Source organism: Triturus cristatus, chromosome 6 (assembly GCF_964204655.1).
Source record: "Triturus cristatus chromosome 6, aTriCri1.1, whole genome shotgun sequence".
NCBI lineage: Eukaryota > Metazoa > Chordata > Amphibia > Caudata > Salamandridae > Triturus > Triturus cristatus.
The window spans coordinates 1,679,161,916-1,679,183,649 of record NC_140589.1 but is presented as its reverse complement, the minus strand read 5'-3'; the positions used below and the strand labels follow the sequence as shown (position 1 = coordinate 1,679,183,649).

The window sequence follows — 21,734 nt, the reverse complement described above, 5'->3', positions numbered from 1 at the left end:
CCGCGCCCACAACTGCACCCGCGCCCACAACTGCACCCGCGCCCACAACTGCACCCGCGCCCACAACTGCACCCGCGCCCACAACTGCACCCGCGCCCACAACTGCACCCGCGCCCACAACTGCACCCGTGCCCACAACTGCACACACACACACACAACCACACAAACCACACAGACAACCACACAAACAACCACACCCACAACCACACACACAACCACACACACAACCACACACACACACAACTACACACACACACAACCACACACACAACCAAACACCCACCCAACCAAACACCCACCCACACACACACCCACCCCCACACACGACCACATGCACAACCACACACAAACCACACACAACCACACACACAACCACACACACACACACACAACCACACACACATAACCACACACACACACATAACCACACACACATAACCGCACACACATAACTGCACACACACACAACTACACACACACAACTGCACCCGCGCCCACAACTGCACCCGCGCCCACAACTGCACCCGCGCCCACAACTGCACCCGCGCCCACAACTGCACCCACCCACACACACACAACCACACACACACACACATACACAACCACACCAAGCATTGGCATAGTCAATAGGTCTCGCCTTTGGGACCTTATAAGTGTTTAGCCACGCAACAGTTGATGTGGTTGCACCAAGGATATTGAGCTGCATAACTAAATACTTAGAAGGTCCCAAAAGCGAGACCTATTGGCTATGCCAATGCGTGTTTAATTTGTAAGAAGGGGAGAATCTAGATCTGAAGGTCTTCCTTTGATGGTAGAGTTTTGATTGAAGGAAAATGGATCCTTTCATGTGAATCAGGTAGGTGATGCAGAAAGCTTTAAACAAGGTTTTGTGGCTGCAGAGAGCCAGTACAAGGCCTTGATTACTGCAGCGATGTTGTCACATCTGCATGTGTCTAGTTGCAACTTTTTGGATCTAATGAAGTTTACTGATTAGGTCTTCCAAGAGCACAGTGTTACGCCTGTTGCTTAATATATGTATGACAGCACTATAAAGGTCAAAACTGTATACCTCCGGGCGACTCCACAGGGACTGATGAAAGGGGTAGATGAATCGGTGTAACTAGTTCTCTTCTTTCCGTTAACTTCATGGAACTGCGTGCAGGAGTCACCCTTACCCACTTCTGTCATTTCTCTCTTTCAGTATCTTTGTTTTGCAAGTCTTCCTGTTACCTGGTGCCTGCTTCACAGTGACCTAAATTCAAAAGTCAGTTTATCTGTTCACGTTATCCTCATATACATCAATAAAAAACATTTTTATTTAATTGATTAATAATGGTTAATAAAGACCTTTTAGGAATGGTTTCAGCACAACTTTAGAGATTTCGATGCAGATTAAATTTAGGAGGATTCTAAAATGTCTTTCAAGAACTTTTGCACAGCATTTACTACGGAATGAAGTTCAAGTGCAATTAAAAATGTATTGCATCAAAAAGCGACGTCCCTAACATACCGGAAAATAATCAATAATCGCCCTGACCCCTTTTTGGTCCTTAAGGGGAAATGGGAGGCAGAACTTGGAGACTTTGACGATACTGACTGGCAGGCCGCGCTATCATCCCCCAGGGAGGTGGGCATATCGTCCAAATTAAGGCTAGTCCAGCTCAAAATTCTGCACCGCACATACTATACCCGTACACTTCTATTCAAATTACAGCGGACGGAATCCCCACTATGCCTCAGGAACTGTGGTCACGAGGGAACCTTCCTCCACACCCTCTGGGACTGCCCCGTCATAGCGCTTTACTGGAAGGGGGTGTTCCGTACTCTCTCCCAGGTGACCAAAATCCCCACCCTGCCTGAACCTCGGCTCTGCCTCCTTAACGTCTGGGAGCAGACCGACCACGTAAGAGTGGCCCAGCTCTGGGTGACATTGGGGCTCATGCTCGCAAAACGTAACATAGCCCAGCGATGGGGTTCCGGACAGGCACCGACCCTGGCACACTGGATCCGAGACATGGACCTTGTAATGGTGACTGAAAAAGCGGTATATGTACACAGAGGGTGCCCAAAGAAATGGTCCCAGGTGTGGGGTGGCTGGAATGTTTATAGGGGGAACATTTGCGAGCCCCCACCCGATGCACCAGAATCTGACCTCAGCGACCATGACTAGCTGCCTTGTCTCGCACATTGAGTGGGGATGGAGACTAATGTGTTTGGCCTTTTGCTTGCCTATTTATATTTGTACTGCTAGTGCTGACTTGCCAAGATGTATTCAAATCTGCTTTGTCCTAAGCCTTACACTGAAAGAGTGGTTTTTATTTTCTGTTTTGTTGAATAAACCAATAAAAAGATTTCAAAAAAAAAAAATGTATTGCATCACCTGAATTCCAGAAAGCAACTTTTCCGTAGATCCAGACGAAGAGATAACTTTCATGGTATACATGAAAAGGGCCTGTTAACTAGGAACAATGTAAAGTCACCCAGTCCATAATCACTCTTTACTGAGGAGCACAAGGCATCGGTTTGCTCCAGTGAGCTTGATCTTTTTTTAACGCAAGAATCATTTTAAACTTAAAAAGATGATGCAGGACTGGTGAGGGAGTCATTATGAGATCTGCTGAGATCCCTAGAAGGGAATTACTAGTGAATAACATTCAGGGGGGATTTAGTTGCCCCTTTGTATGTAAAAACCACCCGAGTTTAATTAATTCAAAAACCAACTTTGACAAAGCCAATAGGGCTGGTGCTCGCCGGCAGCCTTTTGGTTTGGTCAATGCTGGTTTGGTTTTGACATGTTTTTGTAAAACTTTCTTTTTGTGGGCACTGGTGGGCCCTCACTCGCAAAAATGGCTAATAGGAGACATATGTTTTTTTGTCTCAAAGTGCAAGTTGCCATGCTAGTCCCTGGCATGTGTGCAGATGTGCTCCTTGTGAAAGAGCAGATTGCTGTCACTCACTGTGAAGTTAGCCAGAAGCTGGAGTGGGCTGACCCATTTCCCCATGTAGGAGCTTAAAAGCACCTTCATTTATAATTTTACTATTATTAAATTGACTTGGCCATCACCAGACAAAAAAGTTCATTTTTGCCTTGTTGACCTCAGCCCCGCACCAGTTTAACACACCACCAGCCCCCTTGTACTCCTGCCGATTCAATTGAAAGAAATGTGTGTCTGAGAGGCAGGGGAGGGGTCCCTCCCTGGGCCTCTTAGAGATGGTGTCCCAGTTGCAAGGAGACACATTTTGCAGGTTTGTCCTGCAATTAAACGTCCTGCTGGGCTGCCCATTCAGAGACACTGCAGGACGCATTTGTCCCAGGAGAAGTCTGAACAAAGCAGCATCTGGAGCCCTGAAGGTGTCACTTATGTAAATTAGAGGTGCCTCGCACCTTCCCTTTCGGCCTAGGGCCCCAAAAATCTTAGAACCAGCCATGCATGCAGGATGTCTATTTAAGGAACATGGAGCACATCCTTTCTGCTATACGGCGGAGCCAACATGCTTTACTCAAACATTTTGCTTAGGCACGGACCGTTATAGAGGCGCCTTTCTTCTGTGACTGGCTTCCCATGCCTTCTCCTGCCCGTCTCAGGCCCTGCTAGAGTCGCAGCTCTCACACGTTTTTCAGACACGTTAGATGGATTGCCGAGACCTGCTGGCCGCGTGCAGCCGGCGGGGTAATCAGCCCACACCGCGGGTCTCCCCTCCGGGAGGGACCCTGTAACCGCCCGCAGGTGACAGCGCGCGGGCGGCGCCAGGTGTGACTAAGGGCCGCACGTGCGCCCAGGATCTGCTCTTAACCTACTTAGAATCCTGGCTTTAAAGTCGCAGGAAGCCCATTAATGCTGTCGGTGCCACTTTAACACAAAGCTGTCAGCAGTCATGCTAGTCACTCGCAGGGCCGCCTTTTGTCATGGGCGAAGGCCCGGGGCGCCTCCGGTTAGAGGGGCGCACAGGTAGCTGACCTCTCGAGCTGCCGCGAAGAAAGCATTTGTTCGGTTCAGTTCGTCATCTTCAGGCTGTGTCTGAAATGTTTTTCTTGACTTTTCCGAGCCTCTCTCCGATTACCTTTCTCCCTTGTCCCTCACCCCTCCCGGGACTCTCACCTCCAGTGTAGCACTGAATAGAAGATTTCGGTGAGGGAACAGCATGCACAAATGTGTGTTCAGCTCGGACCTCACCTGTGAGCCCCTCACCCACCCTGCCAAATAAGCAATGGGGATGCATTGCCTCAGGAAGATCGGGAGAGGCGCCAAATGTAGCGTCGCCTGGGGCGCTGTCTGCTGAAAAGCCGGCCCTGTACACTCCTCGCTGTGCAGAGCGTGAAATGCTGCACCTTCAGGTCAGGCTGGACACGCTACTGTCAGCAGCGGCGCATTACTCTATTTTCTTATTTCCTTCACTTGTGCTTTGAAATTGCAACAAGGGACATTACGGAAAGTGTGTGTGTTTTTAGCGTCTGCTCGTTTTTTACATAAAATAGGTGTCTCTGTAATCAAGTACTGTATGTGCAAGCCGAGTAACAGCAGAGCCTTTCAGGCTAATGTACAATTGAGGTTTTCCAACCTTGAAGTGAAGATGGACATTATCTACAGACAGTTACAGCTTTGGGAACGGTGAGATCAAGGGATTTGCCGAGGATGAATGACCCTGTTCTCAGTGACGTACCCTGGACTGGAGTTAGAACCAGGTCCAGAATCGACAGATCAGCCAGCACGGCAGCAGGGCAGCTCCTCGTTGATTCACATTCTGACGGGAGGTGGAAAAGGTTGTGTTACATTATCGAGGTCCGAAATGTGTGCCATGCACTACATTGTTGCGGTCAGTGTATAATTACTATTATGAGCTCCAGGTCTCTCTCTGAAGTGTACCTAGACCTACCTTGCAATTAATGTACTGGACGCGACATTTTTTTTATCCTGCAGTATAACGCATGCGATATAGTGAGGATATACTATGGGAAATAACGTCCCCATCTATAGCACACCAGTTCCCTTTGTAGTTCTGTCCTGCGGTATTTGCACTTTCCCTCCTTTGCTGCTTTCTAGTAATGCTGTAAAGGCACACGCTAGTGGCTGCTTTCCGCGGGCGCTGTGATTCATCGCGTGCTATCGTCTTAGTTGACGCCAGTTATCAGAGAACGGTTTGCAGCGCCGAGAGGCGTGGGCGTGGCGGCGGCTATCGACTGCTGCTGACTTCCTCTCTTGTAAGGCGTGCCTGTTTCTTTCTACTGTTGCAGAACCGAAGACTGCTTTCTTTCCACATATCCTGTTCTCTCCGTTTCAAAAAGAGGTCCTCAGAAATATAAACACTCGAGGTCACTTTTTTTCAAACTAGGTGTGCAAGGGACTTGATGAAAAAAGTGTACTTGGTCTAAGCCCAAGATTTCAAATCCGGTAGGTTTTGAGCGGTGATAATAGCAATATAACCTGGCGGAGGAAGTGTGCATGGCGACTGCGCCCTTAACATCTGCTCAAAACAGTTTCCCCAGGGCTTTAAGTGTGTGTTGGGGGGGGGTGGGGGCTCTAAAAGGGCGAGGCTTATAAACATGTAAGCAGGGCCGGACTGGGAACTGAAATCAGCCCTGGCAAAATTTGGCAGACCAGCCCCCGTCAAATTTGGCAGACCAGCCCCCGTCCAGCGTGTAGCGAGCGAGCATAGCGAGCTCGCCCGACCGCTATTAGGGGGGTTTGGGGGGGTTCTCCCCCCAAGAAAATTTTGAAAGACAACCTACCAAAATTGTGAATTTTACAGCACATTTTTCATTACATATTCAATTGTATCAACTTTCAAACCACAGTAAATAGTAGATGATGACCTTCAAGAGCACCAGGTTACCCACCCAGTCATATGTACCCATAGACATTCTTTCAGAGAGCACCAAAAATAGGCACAAGTAGTAAATCAGAGAGAAGTAAAAGTGAGGCCAGCCCCCACATGGTGTGTATCGAGCAAGCGCAGTGAGCAACCATTACTAGGGGGTACTATGGTGAAAATGGACCTGCTCCTAAAGGGCAAAATGGATCCTTTATCAAGCTTATGAGTGAACAGGACGTCTTTCTCGTTATCTCCTCCAAGTTTCTCCCCCCAAATTTCCATTATCCCCCCCTTTCCTTTCCCTCCTCTCCAGCATTTCCTGGCTTTAATTGCATCACTGGGGGATTTCAACATATGACACTGGCCTTGTAACCATAACATACAATTATCTCCTTTATCAGTACAATTTAGTGATCTTGTGCCATGGGGGGGGGGGGGGGGGGTCACAGTGGTGGACATTTAGTGTGGTATGGTAAATCTGGTCCCATTCTCAACAGATCAGTATTACAATTATTCAGAGATAGCAACAAGATTGTTGAGCAGGCAATGCAATGCAAACTGTAATGGGAATGTTTTGTAAAGTTAGGTAGAAACTTCAATGCGGAAGGCCGGTGTTATTTCTACGAGACTGCGTGATTTCTGCTACTGTACGGTACCTGTGCCAATCAATGCCTCTTAAGTGATGAATGTGATCTGGCCTCAGGCTCTCTTCCTTACTGCAGAATGATGTTCTATTTATATAATTTTGTAGTGGCAGGCCACATGAAGTGAATCAGTGTAAAATTGCTATAGATTTCGCATATTTGTGTGATTACATATTTGATTGCCGGCCTCAGCGAGGTAACAGTACTTGCGAGATAAAGAACACAGCGCGGAAATAGAAGCCACTGTTTTGGGGGAGGTCGCAGATTATCTTGTTGAATCAATGCGCTGCTTCAGAATGTACAACCGCATAAAAAGCTGCACCGTATAGAAGTGCGCGATCCCGGCTACTTGGAGAAGTGTCCAATAGCAATTGGTTTCATCATGACAAAGAAGTAATACCTTTCCTGGAAAGGTATTACTTCTTTCCTCCCCTTCAACACTGAAGCGACCAATTTCGGCTTTAACTTGCTGGTATAGTCACGCCCTGCCCCCCCCAAACCTCCCTCACTGCACCCACCAGCACGTCACCGCCTCCCTGAGTGTGTGTCTGTTTATGTGCGCCAGGGTCAGGAGGGAGAGTGTTGTTTGGCACATGGCTGCCAAGTGCTAACTCGCTAGCCAAGCGGAACTGATTGGGGCCGTTTCGGTTTCCTCACACAGCAAAAGAGCAGGCCCTAGCAGCAGGAGGCGACTTTCAAAAGAGACTCTAGCACTGAACACGCAAGTGCGCATTTTACCAGCGTAAACTCCTCTCTTGTGAAATCCGGCCTGAAATCCGGAAAATTAAACAAAATATAGGTCATGATTCATGAAGCAACTGAGCCAGCGCATAGGGAACGCACCGAGGGCGACCTTCAACAGATGGAACTGATACAAGGGTACAAAGACCCATTAGAGGTCAAAAGTTACATTGAAGAAGATGGTAGCAGCGCTAAACCCTTTACTCTATAACCTGCACCATAAGATGTTAAATTACAATCCTATATCAGAATCGCGAATGTTCCTGGAGCCCATAAGACACTTCTTATAGGCTAGCTTCAAATTCTGTTCGCATTAGTTGGTGAAAACTTTATTAATAAGAACGTGCACGAGGGGCACACTTTGGAGTGCTTTAATAAAATGCTGCTCTCCCGAGAGATGTGATTTGTCTAGTACTGTTTTTATTTAATGTATCCCCATAATGGTAGCGAGAGGAGAATGCAAGGGTGTGGCCCTAAAATAAACACCATCTTTAAAGAAAAGCAGCTGCCACCTTTGACTTGCCTGTGTCTGTGTTTCAATGCAATGCCCTCTTCTATGTTGAGGTCACTCGCCGATATTGTCGATGCGATGCTGAAATTACTGAGATAAGTAAAGGCATGTAAATATTGTGCGCAGCTCATCATCTTGTCGCTGTGTGCCTTGAATACGAAGCACACTTCCTACAGCGAATACAAAATCAGGCACCGTGTTAGCAGCCGGTTAAGATGCGCTGTCTCTCAGCACACTACATCGGTTATTTAGCGTGAATACTGACTGTACATCGGTTATTTAGCGTGAATACTGACTGCACAATCACAATGACATCTAGATACAAGAAAAATCCATGTGCACCACACAATAATTTGACACCGAATTGAAACATATAACCTAATTCAGGAAACAATGCGGACTACACTACAACAACCACCCTGATGTAAGGATTGAACGCGGCGCTGACCAGGCTGACTGCCACGTGTTGGCAGTATGTTCTGTTAAACTCGGTAATCCACATGGCTCAGACTCCTTCCCAAAAAACAGACTTATCTTTCATGTTCAGGACAAAGCCTTTGTCCTGAACATGAGCTAAAAAAGGCCCCCCATGTTAGCCTAAGCGGCGCAAGTGCCAGAGCACAGTGGCAACACCAGGCAGTGGCCAGCGGAAAACAAAACAAAAGGACTCAGTCGTGTTAAAATTTTTTTTTACATAAATAAACTCTAGAAAGCCCTGTTGTCTGCTTCAAATATATTTTTCACCACAAGCCCCAAGTTGGGGCTTGTGCTGAAAAATATATTTTAAGCAGACTTGCTGACCCCAACCTTCGCCCCAGTTACAGCCCCCCAAGAGTCAAGCAGCACAACAGTGCCACCAATGGGAGCACAGTCACACATATCCACAGTGCTGCACTAGCATAGCCAGATTCTCGCAGGCACAGGCAGGCACAGGCAGGCAGCCACCCACCCACCACCACCACCTCGCTCCGGCAGCAGTGGACTCCGCCGGTGGAAGGAGGAACCAAAGGGTTGCCTGCAAAAGGGGGGTGTAGGTAGCAGGCCCGGCTCCAGGAATTTTTGTTTGGGTGGGCCAAACGTACATTCGGGTGGGCCACTGCTGGCCCGATTTATCGCTTATATATGTAGCCAGGCCTGCTTCTGGGCCCTACTTTTATCTCTCCTTAGTCTTACAAGGTACAGTAAAACACACTCTTTCTAAATGTTATCACTCTAAAAAAGTGCTTTTCTTCCATGTAATGTCCCTTTGATGGGAAGAGGAGGTTTCTAAGGTGGGAGTATCTAGCAAGTGACTCTACTCGGGCTCCCTCTGTGCGAGCCTGCAGGGAGAAACCCTCTTCATTACTACCTCCACCTGACCCATGACTGTGCAGCGCACTCCCTTACAGACTTGATTATCCACTTTTCTACCACCCCTCTCCATTGCACCTTATCTCACAGCTGACCTTGGGACCCAGCCCCATATCAGGCACCATCGGGCTCCACTTTCATTATTCCCAGTAAAAAACAAAAGTAAAATCACCTTCAAACTTGAAACATTGAATATAGCAGTAAATGTAATCAGCCTGCATGTTAAAGTATGCTCAACAGTTGTACTAATCACCTGACTGTTAATTAAATGAACACAAACAGAAAGGCCATGACAGGGCCGGCTTAAGTGCTGGTACAAAAGTCTTTTTAACCTCTTTTTTGACCTCTTTCTCTGTAGATAACTTACCAACCACCCTCCAACAGTGCTCTTCATCTCTCCGTAGTCACTCCCCCTCATGGTCTCTTCCTCACACCCTAACTACCACCCTCCACCAGTACCTCTCATCTCTCTGTAGCTCCCACACCCCATGACCTCACTGCTCCCTCCATCAGCGCCCCTCATCTGTCCATAGTTCCCCCCACGCCCCACCCCATGACCTCCTCCTCGGCTTTCCTCGCTGCCACTCTCCACTAGTGCCCCTCAGCTCTTTGTAGTTCCCCCCCACCCCGTGACCTCCTCCTCTGACTCCCTCACTGCCACCCGCACCCTTCATCTCCCCGTAGCTCCCCCCCACCCCATGACCTCTTCCTGGTATTCCCTCACTGCCACCCTCCACTAGTGCCCCTCATGTCTCCGTTGCCCCTCTCTCATATCCATTCCATTCGTTGTATTGCACTACGCATATGAGTGTAGGGTAGGGTGTCACAGTACTTTACATAGCACACATTATACAGAGACAATAAATCGGTTTACACGAAATGTCACAAACTAATGAGGATTACAAGGTGTAAAAATCAATTCATCCATTCTGGTGGGTAATATATTTTATGGGGGTTTGGTCGGGAGAAGCACAAACTCAGGATTTAAAGAGTACTCCAGTGGTCAGGGTTGGCTTTACTAATAAAAATGTATAACTGCCCAAACTCTTTTTAGTAACATTAGAATAATAAAAGAATGGAGAAGTTCTAACTACATCACAACACAAAAAAGCGAAGTTTGCACGCAGTTCTTTGATGACCGTTCATAGGTCACTGTCTTATGTTATGATAGCAACTTCTGAACTGCAAGTAACACAAGGATATCTGTGACAAAGGAGTAACCTACTGAGCTATTCCCATACAATTCAGTTTATCTGCATTTAAAAACTACCAACAACAGACAAATGGTTGCTCTGCAGCAGCCAGCAGGATCGTAAAGACAAAACAAGAACCGTCCTGGTAGGTAGTCAGGGGCCGCCCAGGGCGCTAGTGCTGCCACTGCGCAGAACCGGCCGGGCCGGGGGAAAGGCCTATACCCTTTGTTAATCCCGGCGGGATTAACAAATGGTATAGGCCTTTCCCCCGGCCCGGCCGGTTCTGCGCAGCGATTCCTTCCCAGCCCCTCGGCCCGGCCCACAGAAGTGACAATTTTGCATGTTTGGTGATAATAAATAATTCAATTGCCTAAAGAGTGACACACTGACGCACCTCTGCGTGCGGCGGCCGGCGGGCGACGAGTCGACGACGGATGGACAGTCCCGGACTCTCGGTACTAGAAATAAATTATGGGGTGCCTGTACGTTCCCGGTCTTTTTAGTGGCTCAGCTGGCTGTTGTTCTGGAATGCTCCGTCTCCTCGGTCGGGGTCACGAGTCACGCGCACCTTTTGTTGGAACCCCAATGCGCATGTCACCACAAGGTGGGGGAACTGAGACCGCGCACACGCGGGGGCTGGCGCCGACGGAGATTTCTGCGACTGCGCAATGCGCGCGAGCGCGACCCGACGACCCACCCCCCAATATTAATGCAGGTGATTAATAAATGATTGAATTTGCAGGCGAATGTGGCGGCGCTGCCCAGGCAGAGAAGAGAGCCTGAGAGTGTGTGTGAACAGTGATGTGTGCGACAAACGCCGTCGTCGCGTCCGCGCGTCGGACCTAAAAATCGTCCCCCTACCTAAAAACCGGCCCCCTACCAAAAAAACGGCCCCCACCCCTGGCAGCCTACCGGGGGATTGCCCGGTGCCCGACATTGCCAGTCCGGGCCTGCATGTAAGCTAAAAATCTGTGCTAAGCATCGTGTGCCGCCCGACTGGTACTTTGCTGCTTCAGTCATTGCATCCAGATATAGAATACAACAAGTAAGTTAATTGTTGTTAGTTGCGTAAGATAAATAAGCAACAACTATGGCTTCGTTGTATATAATATTGAAAATGCTTCCGTTTTGAAACAATGAGTCGGCGAAAGGAGTATAACGAGTCTCTTTGAGTTACATTCGAGGTAGTGAAGGGTGGAACTGCTGCAGCATTAAGATTTTTTTTTCCAACCCTGAGGGTGAGGACCAGAATTGAGAGCCCAATAGGGACCCGTCTCTGCACCTGCATTTCAGAACTGCTTGTGCTGAGCAGCACCGGCAGGACCCAGCCCACTTAAAGCCCGAGTGTCCTTAGATGACTCTGCACAGACCTCACAGTGGCGTGTTGGAAGCGTGTAAGATAGAGAGCTGTGTGGTCTGAACACACATACATGATAAACTGCGGAGTATGAGGGATCTATTTCAGACAATTATGGATATGTTCTTAGCAAGGGGTTAGAGAGGTGTGGCGCAGCAGCCAGATCGTCTGACTCCTAAGCACGGGGTCCACGGCGCGATCACCGGTGGCAGCTCAGCTCAGCATCATGTGACTCTGGGCAATAGCTCACTGAATCTCGCCGACTGCCCTCAGCACCTTGAAACCTTAAGGGGTGATATCTTCACGCTTTACAAGTAGGGATTATTATTATCGTAGACCTCCCAGTCATTTTACTAGGAACCGCCGTCTTATTTATCCGCTGTCTTCAGTTGTGGGCATCCTGATGATGCCACTGTTCCAAGTAATCAAGTTAGTGATGGGTGTAGGATCAGGCTCCCTAAACAGTAATGTGGAGAGAGTACATGCGGAATATCTAGGGATGCCAAGGACTGACCGATGCAGTAACATTACACACATACTTTGCAATGTCTCACTGCCTTTTCCAGCTGATCTGGCTGCTTAGAGCCAGGGGCTTCTGTGTCCACGTGCGTCAGTGATCAGGGGAAGTGGGAGTGCGGGGACTGTGTGTCGTTATTTAGGTCAATTGGTACTTATGTATTGTTTGTAATGCCTTTTAGGTATAACATTAGTGGTCTTAACTCACTACATTTGTAATGACCATGTCCCAGCGGACTAGGTGGAGGCTGCATTTATCATCCAGTTTGAAAGAAGTTATGTAAATATTGTCGTTTTCATTTCTTATTATCTGCTGCCTGTGTATATCCCAACTGAACATCCTTTTTATTGCATCTTATGTGTTTCACCCTTTGCTCTGGTAATCGCCCTTGGGGTGGTGAGGCAGTCCTGTGTTTAGTACGTAGTGTCATGCCAACTTAAATAGTCATTGTCAACTGAATGTGTTCAGTCTACCCACAGGCTGCATGCTTCTATGCTTCTGTCAAGGGAAGGTGCCTTTACTAGCTGAGGTCTGGTATTGACTGTTCTTGTGACCTTTACAACTGTCCTTTGTTTTGTGTAAATTGTACTCCCAGAATTTTCGCCAAGCAGCTATGAGCAGGCCCATCAGAGGTCCATCTTTACTCCTCTGTACACCACTGCTTGGTAATGCATCCATGTATGTGTTCAGTTGGTTTCACAGCGCTTCGTAAAGTATGCCAACCTGCTAACTCTTATCTCCTTCCTTCTCAAAGGCGACAGCTCATTGAAGCTGTGCTGGACTTCTCCCTGGATTCGCCCATCCGGTGTCCCTTCAATAATGAAATTGGATTTTATAGCTGATGCTGATTTTGGAGTGTGGTCTAGCACTTCTTTTAGCTCTTTCCATCTATCCGTTGATGGCATCCTGCCTCCTTGTATTTGTGCATTCCAGTTTGAGACAATAACCTCATCCTTCTATACAGAATGACCAAACAGCTTCCTAGGAGACAAATATGTTCCTCAATCTGGTGGACCAAACAGCACAACCTAATTTGAGGGAGATTACCTGCCCATGTTTGTCACTAGTGACCATTCAAACAATCTTCAAACATATGGCCCTGCTTAGAAAAGACATCTTGCTTTATCAAAAAGCTGAATGTTGCTTCAAGAAAGCCCTCAACCACGCCTTCATCCCTTTACTGGAACAAACTAGGAGCAAGTGGCAGTGCAGCAGCGTAAGTGGGTAATTTTGATCAGTATATCCCTCGCCCCAGCCTCCTGCCAGAAGTGGTCTATGGCGATCACCACAGAATCAATCTCTACTGGTGCTCTCTCTAAATTATGCTTGCGATGATCCGCTCAGCCTCCCGCCTGCTGATTTGTCTTGTATTGTGCACAATTACTCCTAGCTGCTGCCCTGCATCTTGCCTCCCTGCTCTCTCAATTGCCAAGGGAGAAGATGGTTTCCAAGGCACCTTTTCTTCAATTTGTGCTGCACTTTTTGATGTTAATATGCAGTAAGTGTGTATTTACTCATCTAACTTCGCCCAGTAATATTAGGGTGAGCATGAGAATATGCACTCCATGGAATTGTGGGAGGTTTCTTTTCCTCTTTTGTGTCCGCGCTTCCCTGGAGCATGAGCCAAGTGCAAACGTTCTTCCTCGTCTTTTTGCAACACACTTTTTTTTGTATTAAGCGGTTGCCAATAGCTCTCACATATGACTCCTATTGGCCTTGACAATGCTTGTTATTAATATTGTTTGTACGAATGACTGTACAGCTCTTTATTAAACATCAGGGCAAACGTTTCAGAAGCCAAATCCAGCAGTTAATTTTTGTTTAAACTTTCTGTAACCCGAGCTTTATGGGGCCAGGGGCAAAAAGGAATAAAACCTTTAAGGCCAAGATCTCCTTTTGTGCCGTAAAACCAGTTTGAAATGTGTTTAAAACCATGTTTAATAGCAGCAAATTGTGCTGCCTTGTTTATGCTTGTCTTCTGTGCAGAATACGGATCAGTCATCATGAAATGTGCACCAGGAACTATCTTCCTTGTCCGGGTTTAGATCCTGGATTTTGATAGAAATGACAATTTATTCTTCACCTGTGCGCTGAAGTACACTGTCTCCTCTGGTTGACCCCTGAGCTTCGCAGTCTGCCACACTGGTTTGGTGCTGGCAACTCAAGCAAGGGCATCCTAATGCAGTGTAATTCCTGAAAAGTTTGGCTAGTCTTCAGGAATAAGGTCGGGGAAGAACAATGTTTGTCCTCAATACCGGCTGCTGTGTCACAGAACTACTTTAGAGATTCCATATTTTCACAGGCATCCTTTGATACCTTCACCCGTTAGTGTCCTAAGCTATTCCCTTTCCTTGCTGTGCTTCCCAAGACCAATACAACTACAGTAAGGGTGATTTTTTACCCCAAGTATTGCTGTTGCTGGCAACCAACGAGGGTGTTTTGCCCTGTTACAAATAACCTGTCTATAAATGTAACTTCATGGCAAGCTATTATCCTGTAGTGGTGCAGACAAATGTTCTCAAATTCACGGTTCATTCTCAAGATACATTGACACATACTTTCATAAGCTTCAGGTTGTAGAACCGCACTTTATCAACATTGTGCAAAAATAACTGAAGGCACACTTAAATAAGTTGTGCTAGAGAGCTCCCCTGTGCACCGCCTGTTGAGACCAAAACTCAGAGAGAAATACCCAAGCAGGCCTGATCTAGTGCTCTCAGTCCCAAACTGATCTATCCCCATGCCAATCCATGCTAGCTGTTGGTTTTCAGTGAGAAGTGTTAGATTACATTGGAATGAAGACAGACCTACTTCTGTCTTTTGTTTGCTTGAGAAACTCTGAAATACAGACCCTCTGAAGTGAGAGGGGAGGGAGTTTGTGTCAACCCTGATAGTTCTTGAACCCAGACTGGGAAACAGCTGAAGTCAAAGAAGAAAAGGATAACTAGATTGACAAACTTGTGTGATGTAGGCCTCGGAAGTGGACCAGGTCTGCTGAACTGTGTTTAGGGGCGTGGCCCACCTGACTAAGATTTCTATATTTTGTTCTACAAAAAGTTAATTGTAAGCTGATTTCCCCGTTTAGCTCGATCAGACCATCCAAAAGCACCCAAGGACTCTTCTTGTGAAACAGATCAGATGACCAGTTGCAACTGGACTTAGTGAAGATTCGTTTTTGGAATTGGAAAGTGTGTGGAAACGCTAATTTACACACTCCCTGAGAACTGGAATCTGGAAAGGTGACTCTCGAGGAAGGTGAGTTAACACCAACGACTGTGCTGGGAGCAGAGAGGCGAGGATACTGTTTCTTGGCTTAGGCAGACTGACAAAACAGGGAACCCTGTCTGCCGTGCCGACGCAAGTCAGGGACATCCTGCATGTATCCTGTTAAGTTTGGAAACTGAATTGTGCTTGTCCGCACAAGAGTACTTACTGTCGTCCAGCCACTTCTGCCTGACTTAAGGCTGGAGGCAACCTGGAGGTGGGAGTGATGATGTGACGCTGGACGGAGAAGAAGCCTCAAGTGGCCACTTACGATGCTGCACAAGAACTTTCATTGTCCATGCTGAACAGAGCAGACATTTGGAATGGAACTATCCCCTTTAAGAAGCTATAACTTTCCAGTGACTGACCCAATTGCTGTCATTTTGGCCTTATGTTAATAGTCAAATTCTTTCTTTTTTAATGTACTAAAATAATCCAGGAGATTTACTGGATGTGTGCGGTGCTGGTACGGTTAACCATTAACACACACTGAAGTTGCGTTCTGTCTTGGTCCTGCGCTTCTAAGGCGTAGACGAGACTGTCTTAGAGAAATTGTGTTTGCCTAACTAGTAGCTAGTTTTGCACAATAGTGGCATTTTGCCACACTGGGCAAACCAGCTTCCTACAATATGTTGTTGTTCAGTTGCACACTACATTTTTTGTCGTATCTGCAGTTTAACAAAATGACTACATGTCACTCTATCATCAAAGCCTATTGGGAACCCAAGTGAAACAATGCAGGCATGCACAGAATTACAGACCTTGATGGACAGACAATCCAAGCGTTGGAACACTCTGAAAAACCCATAAAAGCAAAGGGCTGATCTAAAGCCTTTTCTTTCTCTGTGTACTTGTTAGAGTACTTTTTACAAGAATTGATAAGAGGTGTTCACACGGACATCCTAGCTGCTTTGTGGGTTGCCTCTTACAAGTCTTCTGAAGAGATTTGAGACCCATTTTGCTTGATCTGTGGGTATTGCCTATGCCATTCTAGAGTCAGGTGCATGTGCGAGTCTTGAAAATATACATGGCAGTCATATGGACACTTACTCACGCCTTTAGTAGTCTTCACTATCTGCAGTCCCTATTTTGCTGTAACGTGCTAGCTCCTCCCATTTGTCAGTAGCAGTAGTCCATCTCCTCTAGTTGGGAAGCCAAGCTAAAGAGAAATAAAATGAACTTTATGCCATCCAGATATTTTGGTCCATCCTCTTTTTTAGTAAAGGCCTCCTTGACATCTACACAAGTACATGCTTTGTCATAACATAGAAAAACCTAGTGGCACTGATGACAGATTGGTGGTGACACAGATAACTACTTGGCGAGGCAGGCATACGAGCATGCAAGAACAAAGATTCTTTGTTGTGACTTAAGGCCTCAGTTTTAGTTTCTGCCCGGTCTGCTACAGGAATGGATTTACCCATCTATTTTCAAGTGGGAAAACAGTAGTAAAGAATGCCCCAATTACCTTCAAGGTTATTTTAAAATATATTTTATACAAAGTCTGGTTTCCCATTCCAGTCTGTGCTCTTACACAACTTGTGGAAGTGTCAGGCCTTGTCTTGTTTTGTTTTATTGAAACCTGTAAATTAAATTTGTCTATAAAGCTACATGGGGTCCAGTATATGAATATAAAGCAAACCTAATTCAATTCGGCAATTAAATACACATGGAATGCTTTGGGATTTTTAGATGAGGATTCATTACTTTATTATAGATAGAGAGAATAACATTTTTTTAATTGATGAAGTTCTTTAACGGAGCCTGAGCACCAGATTAGCTGCCCACAGCTATGGCCGTACAGTATTTTATATGGGATTCAAAATGGTTTGTGGTTAGAAATTTGATCCATAGAAAGCAATGGAGGATACTAAAAAAGGCATAACAATGAGCCACAGATGGCTTTTTCACTCTCCGCGTGCTGTCTTGGTCGCCACTGCAGGTTTGCGTGATTCACCAATGCGGATTAGACAGTTGCATTGCATTGTTTTGATATTTCATCCCTGTTTAATTCCCATTCTGAACACCGAGCAGTTCCGTCCGGTCACCTGGTTGCTACAGACCGTTATGGATCGCATGAGTCCCAAGAGGGTGCACTTGGAAAAGAACTGGCAGCTTCAGCAGCGGGCGAGTACATCCGCTCCTATCCAAGCTATCATGAAATAGCTGAACCACAAAGGAAGTCATTGTCCTTGTGAACAGTGCGACTCCTTGACCGTAGGTACCTGCAGCGAGTGATGATGGAAACACAACTGTGCACTTCTATAGAGTTCCAAGGAAGAACTGTGACTAGCCACTGTCTCTTGCCACTATCGTTTCATCACATCGCAAAATTGCAAGTGCTTGATGTTTCCTTTATTATCCCAGATACCACAGCAGGTGCCCACTGCAATGTTTGAGCAACTGCTGTGGAAGATGGTTCTCACAACAACATACCTGTTTCCTCATGCACAGTGTGCAGCATTTCTGCAAATGCATTAAAAAAAAAGTGATAGGAAGAATGACAATTAATGTCATCACTTGTGTTAACTTAGGTTTTACCAGAGAAAGTTTCCTCACTGCGACGGGTAGACCAGAGGAGCGATGTATAAGTACCTTATGCAGTTCTTGCAGGGAGATTTTAGTTAGGAGACTTGAAAGAGATAGTAGCTGATTATAATCTTAGCAAAACACCATAAAATAAAGGAGCTGGCCCTTCCACATATAGCCACAGTGTTGTGGATTCAACTAATTTACTAACCACTTTTCAAGCTCAGTCCTTATGTAAGGTGAAATCTCTCGCCTGATTTCCATGCTATCAATGTCCATGGGGCCTGACTTCGTTTTTCGATTTGTTTGCTGCACTTGGCACATTTAATCATAACTTCAGAATCAGTCCCCGTCCCATGTGAGCCTTGGTGGTGCTGTCATCTCCTGGCAAGTGTCAGATCTTTCTCATGGCAAGGGTTTCCTTTCTTCTGTGGTGCTTCTTAGAGGTTACTCTTTTTCCTTGATCCATTTCAATTGTATGTTGACACCCCTACTCAGTAAAATAAGAACATTTGAGTTTTACATGTGTGCTGATGGCACCCTGGTCCTCTATGCCTCAACAGGAATATGCAATTAACAGTCCTGAAATTTTCTGGACTGCGTTCAGTAGGCACCTGTGTGCTCTAATGCACATCCGCTAGGACAAGGCGGAGTTAATGGCAATGGTTAGCTTGCGTGACATTTGTACAATGTAACTTCTTGGCTAATCACATTAAATTGTAGAATTTATACAGCGCTTCATACCGTGATGATGCAAAACGCTCCAACTTGCACCTGATTTGTGGGTGCCCTCTTCAGGGGGCAATTTCAACAAGTTAAACCAAAGATGGAGTGGTGCACTACCCAAGTGATGTTCTCAATAAATCATGTTGACTTGTTTTGTTGTATCAAATAAATCCTTTATTTTCAATGTCATCCGACAATAAAAAGTTCCTACCAACGCGTTTCGTTCATTAAACAATGAACTTCTTCAGGGCATTGGTGAGTGTGTGATCGGTGGGGAGAAAGGATCTTTAGGTCCCCTTGTGTTGTAATACGCGGGATGTGAGATGCGAGCTTGCTCAAGTAGGCTCGTAGTGGTTGTAACAGAAAGCGTCTGCAGTGAGTGTGGATTGATTTTCATGTGTGGTATGCGATGTCGCATTTGCCTTCTGTGCTGTGTGTGTAGTTCGTATGTGGGTAATGTTGGTATGTACGTGCATGCCACATTTGCTTTGTGTAGTCTGCATTTTGTCTGGATGTGGGGTAGGCTGTTTGTGTGTCACTTTTGCTTTGCGTGATGTACTGTATGTGGGGTTTGTGTCTGTGTAGAGAGCGTCTGGTTGTGCGTCTTTGTGTAGTTGTGCATGGCACATTTGCTTTGTTTAGTCGATGTTGTGTCTCTCGATGTAAGGTAGGCCTGTCTCACTGTCACTTTTTCTTCGTGTGACATATAGTCAGTGGAGTTTGTCTCTCTGTCTGGGGTCTGTCGGGGTGTGCGTGTTTGTGTACTTGTGCATTCCACGTTTGCTTTGTGTGATGTGGTTTTCGTGCTGACGTGGGGTAATCTATGCGTGCCACGTTTTCTTCCTGCTGTGCACGTAGTTTGCGTCTGTGCCGTGTGTGGCTGCGGGCGCGCGCGCACCTACGTGCACGGCGGAGTCTGCGGGCCGGGGGTTGGCGTTTCTCTCGGCCGCAGTCTCATTCTTGCAGTTCGTTCTCCTCGAAGGCCCGTTCTTTGTCTGCGAATGCCCCCAGCTGGCAGATGGTCTGAAATATATTAATCTGCTTTTAAATATCTATTGACCTATGGTTGGAAAGGAGGACAATGCGTACGCGGGGCGCGGAGTAAAGCAGCCCTGCCCTGCTATCACACAGCATCACTCGGCGCCACCACTGCATCACTCCGCGCCACCACTGCATCACTCCGCGCCACCACTGCATCACTCGGCGCCACCACTGCATCACTCCGCGCCACCACTGCATCACTCCGCGCCACCACTGCATCACTCCGCGCCACCTCTGCATCACTCCGCGCCACCTCTGCATCACTCGGCTCCACCTCTGCATCACTCGGCTCCACCTCTGCATCACTCGGCGCCACCTCTGCATCACTCGGCGACACCTCTGCATCACTCGGCGCCACCTCTGCATCACTCGGCGCCACCTCTGCATCACTCGGTGCCACCTCTGCATCACTCGGCGCCACCTCTGCATCACTCGGCGCCAGCTCTGCATCACTCGGCGCCAGCTCTGCATCACTCGGCGCCAGCTCTGCATCACTCGGCGCCAGCTCTGCATCACTCGGCGCCACCTCTGCATCACTCGGCGCCAGCTCTGCATCACTCGGCGCCACCTCTGCATCACTCGGCGCCACCTCTGCATCACTCGGCGCCACCTCTGCATCACTCGGCGCCACCACAGCATCACTCGGCGCCACCTCTGCATCACTCGGCACCACCACAGCATCACTCAGCATCGTCTTTGCGCTAGTACGCCACCACATCCTCATCACTCAGCAAGACCTGAGTATCATTCAGCATCACCTCAGCATCGTCTCCGCACCAGTCACCACCACCACTACCACTTCAGCATCACTCAGCACCACCTCAGCCTGCTCTCGGAATCTGGCATCTGTTGATTCTCCCCTAGCGTCTGGCCGCTGCTAGTGTTATAATACAGGTACTAGTTCCCAAACTTGACCCTCCGATTGTTTATGCCCCCTCAAAAAAAAAGCTTTAACAAACAACCATTGGAATAGGCAGAAACAAGTTGCCAGCATTGCTAGGACAAAAGAAAACTGAGGACATTTTTTATTGTAAATACTTTTCTTAATATTGTCATTCAGTTGTACATAATGCCTTCTTGGTCATATAAAAGGTAAAAAAAAATGCTTCTGACACTTTATTAGAACTTTTCAGCATGCTGCACAGCAGCCACACTTCTCAAAAGCACAGCTTGAAGACCTTGGCAAAGTCAATAGCTCTGGCTAAACACTTATAAGGCCCCAAAGGCGAGACCTATTAGCAATGCCAATGCTTGTTTCTGCTTTCTCTCTTGACTTCCTTCTCTCCTTGCTTTTCATTTTCCTTTCCTGCCTTTTCTTTTCTTCCCTTCTTTTTACATTCGTGTTTGTTTTTATTCTTTCTTTCATTCTTACATACCTTTGTTTTTCTTTCTTGCCTTCCTTCTTTCTTTTCTTACTTTGTGCTTGCTTTCTTGCTTATTTCTTTTTTTTTTCTTCGTTGCCTGCATTCTATCTTTCTTGTCTTTTCTCACCTCCTTTTTTTCCTTCGTGCCTTCTTTTTTTCTTTCTTAATGGCAAAAGACTGGCAGAACGATTGGCTTTTTTTTTTTAGGTCTGTGTTAGCCAAGACCTTATGTTTTTTTAAATAATTATGTGTATAACATAATTACTTATAGGGATTTTTTAGCCACACGTCATCCATTTTTCTGTGGTTGTCATTCTCATTTTTCTATAACTCACTCAGACGGTCATCATAGGGCTAAGCGTCGGCCTACTTCAGCCATTGGCTGACTTCACTATGAATTAAGGCATGTTTCCCTTTCACAAGGAGCACATCCCCAGACAAAGCAGTTTTTCCAGTACCATGGAGAACTATGATAAATTTGTGCTTTTTTTGAGGCCTAAAAACATTTTTGCCTTTAGCCAATTTTTCTTTTCTTAATTCATGATGGCCCAGCAGCTTCTGAAAAAAAAGATTTTGCAAAAATATTTCAAAACAAAACAAGAATTGCCGAAAGGCTAACACCCTAAGCCAGACCTGTTGGCTTTGCCAATACTTGTTTATTTTGAATTGTGTTTGGTGTTTCAGCT

The 21,734-nt window shown here is 46.6% G+C and overlaps 1 protein-coding gene across 1 annotated transcript in view; it reads left to right on the top strand.

The window, feature by feature from the left end:
• LPGAT1 (lysophosphatidylglycerol acyltransferase 1) overlaps nucleotides 1-21,734 on the top strand; it is a 601,684-nt gene that overhangs the window by 477,679 nt on the left and 102,271 nt on the right. The window lies entirely within an intron of this gene.